The following is a 6141-nucleotide window of genomic DNA, read 5'->3' as shown; positions in this document are numbered from 1 at the left end:
AATATAGATTTTTTAAAAAAATCTAGTTCCTCAACGCAGGTGCAGATGAGCCTAAGCACCGAATCGCTACTATGTGTTTTAGCCTTTTATTCCTTTTATTTTTTAAACTATTGCGAGAATGTAATAATTGGTTCATCTTTGAATCCAGAGATCAAATACTTGGGAAGTTGTTCTCTTCCATTTTTTTATAACAAGATGATATGCCTCAAGTTTGGCTAACAAAAATAAGATCCCAAATGAAATATAATAAATCTTGAGTTCTTGACACGTTTCCTACTGAACTGGTCAAACCTGTTGGAAAAATGAGCAATTTATCGAATGATTTTATTATAATAAATCTTGAGTTCTTGACACGTTTCCTACTGAACTGGTCAAACCTGTTGGAAAAATGAGCAATTTATCGAATGATTTTATTAACAGAAATACTAGATAAAGCATGATTAAAATAGCAAATATAAAGCAAGTCATGCAATCTGACAGAGAGAAGGTAAACATCGTTTGCATATAAAAACTTGAGGTAAACACATCTAGAACAGACACTAGATGAAGTTACTTATACGACATAGAACCTATCATACGTAGGGCAGAAACTAGAGCCAAGAAGTGAACAGGCAGCACGTGAAGAGACCCGCGGCGCGACGGACGGGCGGCGGAGGAGGAGCGCACATGGATGTCCCTCTTGTTCTCATGCTCATACAAGTGGGGAAGGAGCCTCCCTTATAAAGAGGTCCAACCCCCTCTAAACTAGCAATGTGGGACTAAACTTTTAGTAGTATCTCTTGCCTTGCATAAATGGGCTAAGTGGGCCTCTAGGATTTATTAGGAATTTCTGAAATAGTTATTGGGCTGCCCAAATAGACTAAATTCCAGCAAAACCCGCCCAGAATTTCTTACAGGAGACATGGTGGCACTTTTCGCTGACTTCACGGTACCCTTCTCCCGCTTTGTTGGCCCAACTTTCGTGCCATCACTCTTATGTCTTATATACCAGGAATTGAGATGCCAAATAATCCAATAGTTCAGGCCCACTTGTCTTCATGTCAGTTTAAAAATCTTCACAAAAGATGTGCACCAACCGTTTTCATTGCTTGCAAAAAATATGGCTTGGCCAACACAAATGGCACTTCCGACATGACGGTATATTATGGAGAGTGTGGCCATTTTCACGAGATCCATACCAAAAACAGTTGATGCGGCGCCTCAAACCTTGTTCAACATGCCGATCTCAACTCGCTGCTACAGAGGCATCCCCAGAGTCGGCAGTGCCGATCTGCAGATGCTATGCAAGAACTCGTAGAATCGGAGCATGACCTTGTCAAAACAGCTGGCATTATCACCCACATAGAACCTCATCTTGCCCCGGACATGCACCACCTCGGCTGAACTTGCCGCCTCCAAGTTGGCAATCTCTTCCTCAGTGGAAACAGATGATCGTCGGTCGGTGCTCATCGCAATGTGCTGCTTCAGGCATCTCATGACCTGTGTGACAAGATCTTCGCCCCCTTTGAGGCTCAGGTTTGTTAGGTTGATCTCCTCCCGATCGAGCCCAACGGCTTGACGGGCCCTGACTCACGCCCTGATCGGGGGCGCCAACCAAACCATGGTTGGTGGGCCCCTACGACCCGCGCTATATAACAGAGGTGGGGGCCGGGGCACGACTCACGGGGTTGATCGCTGCCACAAACCCCACCGAACACTCCCTACTGATCTAGGGTAAGCGTGGTGCTCACGGGAAGCACACCACCGCCGTCATCTCTGTCCACGTCGCCGCCGTCACCACACCACCATGGCCGGCGCTGGATCGAGCTCATCCGCACCTGGAGAAGGAGGCTTTCACTTGATGAGTTGCCTAAAAGAATTTCTGACACTTAGAGGTGACAACCACACTGAGTAGAGGAAGAAAGTAGAACTAGCATTTGTTTGTGCTGATCTTGACTGGGTTCTGGAGGAACCACAGCCGGTCAGACCCACAGAGCCAGTAAGAGAGGCCACTGATGATGATGATGCATGGCCTAAAAAGAGGAGGGACTATGCTCCTTCGGAGATGTCCTACATCATAGATAACCAAAAGTGGGTCAATGCAAACAAAAAGTGCATGACATTTATAAAAAATACAATTGAGAGCATCATTGTGGGCTCCATTGCAGAGTGCACTTCCGCAGGGGAGTTCCTTACAAAGATAAAGAGCCAGTTTACTGGCTCTTCAAAGATATGTGCCACCCAGGTGTTAGAGCAACTGGTGACACAACGCTACACATATGGTAGTCATGGAATAAGAGGGCACATCCTGAGGATGAGCAATATGGCAGCAAAGCTAAAGCCCATGGATGAGGATCTGGAGATCAAACCAAAGCTCCTGATCCACCTAGTCATGGCTTCACTGCCAAAGGAGTTTGAAACTTTTGTTGTAAACTATAGTATGTCACCTGGAACATGGGACATTGACAATAGCAATGTGTGTCCAAGAAGAGGACAGACTCAAAGCTGCACATGGTAGTTCACTCAACTATGTGAAGGATCACAAGAAAAAGAATTACAATCAAAAAAACAAAAGTTCTCCTTCAAAACATGGAAAAGCCCCCTATCAGCATCAACATCAGCAACAATCTTTCTCAGTGGACAAAGACACTTGTCTCCACTGCAAGCAGAAAGGGCATTACAAGAAAGACTGCGCTGCTTGGCTCAAGTCAGTCATGGCAAAAAGAGGGATTCCATTCGACGCAGACTACGCTAAGAAGCGAAAGACGCATTGAAGTGGCAAACGAAGTTGAAGCAGACGTTGAAGTTATCGGTGACATCTCCTTGGAGTTAGCTAACGGATTCAATCTTCTACTTAGAGATGTTTTATTTGTTCCATCATGTCATAGAAACTTAATTAGTGTTTTTTGTTTGGACAAAGATAATTATGAATGTTATTTTGGACATGGCAAGTGTGCCATATGGTTAAATAATGCTTATGTGGGTGATGCTTTACTACAAGGTGAGCTTTATTTGTTATCACTTCGTGAAAACGTTTATTCTGTATGCAATGTGAAAGAACATGTTTCCGCGCCGAATAAAGAACAAAAGGAAAGAAAGAGAACATTTGACTCGTCGAAATTATGGCACTGTCGCTTGGGCCATATTTCCAAGGGGACAATAAAAAGATTAGTCAAAAGTGAAAATTTTCCTCCGTTAGAATTATTAGACTTAGAACAATGCATAGATTGCATTAAAGGAAAGTATATAAAACAAATCGAAAAAGGTGCAATCCATAGCACGGGCACACTAGATATCATCCACACTGACATTTGTGGACCATTTCCGGTGAAAAGTGTGGATGGATATGACTCGTTCATAACATTCATAGATGATTACTCTCGCTATGGATATATTTATCCAATCAAAGAAAGATCTGAAGCATTGGATAAATTTGAAATATTCAAAGCTGAAGTTGAAATCCAGCATGATAAAAGAATAAAGATAGTCAGGTCCGACCGTGGGGGAGAGTACTACGGTCGGCACACTCCATATGGCCAATGTGACGCCCCCGATTTAATCGTACACTAATCATGCACGCAAATGTGTACGATCAAGATCAGGGACTCACGGGAAGATATCACAACACAACTCTAAAACATAAATAAGTCATACAAGCATCATAATACAAGCTAGGGGCCTCGAGGGCTCGAATACAAGTGCTCCATCATAGACGAGTCAGCGGAAGCAACAATATCTGAGTACAGACATAAGTTAAACAAGTTTGCCTTAAGAAGGCTAGCACAAACTGGGATACAGATCGAAAGAGGCGCAGGCCTCATGCCTGGGATCCTCCTAACTACTCCTGCTCGTCGTCAGCAGCCTGCACGTAGTAGTAGGCACCTCCGGTGTAGTAGGAGTCATCGTCGACGGTGGCGTCTGGCTCCTGGACTCCAGCATCTGGTTGCGACAACCAGAAAGAAAGGAAAGGGGGAAAAGGGGGGAGAAAGCAACCGTGAGTACTCATCCAAAGTACTCGCAAGCAAGGAACTACACTACATATGCATGGGTATATGTGTAAGGAGGCCATATCAGTGGACTGAACTGCAGAATGCCAGAATAAGAGGGGGATAGCTAGTCCTATCGAAGACTACGCTTCTGGCAGCCTCCGTCTTGCAGCATGTAGAAGAGAGTACACTAAAGTCCTCCAAGTAGCATCGCATAGCATAATCCTACCCGGCAATCCTCTCCTCGTCGCCCTGTTAGAGAGCGATCACCGGGTTGTATCTGGCATTTGGAAGGGTGTGTTTTATTTAGTATCCGGTTCTAGTTGTCATAAGGTCAAGGTACAACTCCAAGTCGTCCTGTTACCGAAGATCACGGCTATTCGAATAGACTAACTTCCCTGCAAGGGTGCACCACATAACCCAACACGCTCGATCCCATTTGGCCGGACACACTTTCCTGGGTCATGCCCGGCCTCGGAAGATCAACACATCGCAGCCCCACCTAGGCACAACAGAGAGGTCAGCACGCCTGTCTAAACCTAAGCGCACAGGGGTCTGGGCCCATCGCCCTTAGTACACCTGCATGTTGCGTACGCGGCCAGTGAGCAGACCTAGCAACCTCCATTACAAAGGAAGTTGCGTTAACGCAGACCAACCCGGCGCGCGCCGCTCAGTCGCTGACGTCACGAAGGCTTCGGCTGATACCACGACGTCGAGTGCCCATATCTTTCCCGCGTAGTTGGTTAGTGCGAATAGGCCACTAGCCAGACTCAGATCAAATACCAAGATCTCGTTAAGCGTGTTAAGTATTCGCGAACGTCGAATAGGGCCAGGCCCACCTGTCTCCTAGGTGGTCTCAACCTGCCATGTCGCTCCGCCACAAAGTAACAGTTGGGGGCCGTCGGGAACCCACGCCCACCTCTACCGGGATGGAGCCACCTGTTCTTTCAGCCCCCTCATCAGAATCACTTACGGGTACTCATCGAGCTGACACGACTTTAGTCACCATCTATATGTATGTATATATGTATAGTATATACCCGTGATCACCTCCCGAGTGATCACGGCCCAATAGTATAGCAAGGCAGACTGACAAGAATGTAGGGCCAATGATGATAAACTAGCATCCTATACTAAGTATTTAGGATTGCATGTAAGGTATCAACAGATGTAGCAACAATGTCAGGCTATGCATCAGAATAGGATTAACGGAAAGCAGTAACATGCTACACTACTCTAATGCAAGCAGTATAGAGGAGAATAGGCGATATCTGGTGATCAAGGAGGGGGCTTGCCTGGTTGCTCCGGCAAGGAGGGTTCGTAAACATCGTAGTCGAACTGGGGGTCGCCGGCAGTCTCGGGGTCTATCGGAAAGAAGTAACGGAGAGGGAACACAATAAATAACAGAGCAATTAAAGTATCACAAAGCGTAACAAGACAATGCGCGGTGTTAGGTGTGCCCTAACGTGGTAGTAGGTGATACTGGTGAAGGGGGGAAACATCCGGGAAAGTATCCCCGACGTTTCGCTTTTTCGGATAGATGAACCGGAGGTGAAATGTTGCAGGTTCACTATGCTAGGGATGTGTGGCGGACGAATGGGCCGTGTATCTGGATTCTTCTCATCGTTCTGAGCAACTTTCATGTACAAAGTTTTTCCATCCGAGTTACGGATTATTTTATATTAATTTTAAAAGATTTAATCATTTTTAGAATTTATTTAATTATTTACCCCTAACATTATCCAGAATAGTGATTTCTGACGTCAGCATGACATCAGCAGTTGACCTGGTCAACCTGACATGGGGGTCCCGCATGTCATTGCCTAACTAACTAACTAATGGTTTAGACAGATTAATTAGCAGGTTAATTTGGTTTAGTAGTTAGTTAACAGAATTAATTAAGTTATTAATTAATTAATTAATTGATTGATATTATTTATTTATTTATTTTATCATTATTTTTAATTCCTTTTTTATTCCTTTTAAAAAAACGTTCTGGGGCTGGGCCCCACATGTCATAGGGCCAGGGGGGCACTGGCCCAGTGGTCAATGGCCCTGGCCACAGCGGGGACGGGCGCACGGGCGAGCGGGCACGGGCGCACGGGCGAGCGGGCGCTGGGGCGCTAGCGGCGCCCGACCTGGCAAGGGCCGAGCGGCGCAGATGCAGCAGGGGCCG

General features: G+C 45.8%; 1 pseudogene; it reads right to left on the bottom strand.

Moving 5' to 3' along the window:
• Positions 1 to 1200: 1200 nt before the first annotated feature.
• LOC123116256 (probable potassium transporter 17) overlaps positions 1201 to 6141 on the bottom strand; it is a 19298-nt pseudogene continuing 14357 nt past the window's right edge.

This window comes from Triticum aestivum, chromosome 5B (assembly GCF_018294505.1).
Source record: "Triticum aestivum cultivar Chinese Spring chromosome 5B, IWGSC CS RefSeq v2.1, whole genome shotgun sequence".
In the NCBI taxonomy this organism is placed as follows: domain Eukaryota; kingdom Viridiplantae; phylum Streptophyta; class Magnoliopsida; order Poales; family Poaceae; genus Triticum; species Triticum aestivum.
The sequence above is the reverse complement of the archived record's forward strand: the minus strand, read 5'-3'. Positions and strand labels throughout refer to the sequence as shown.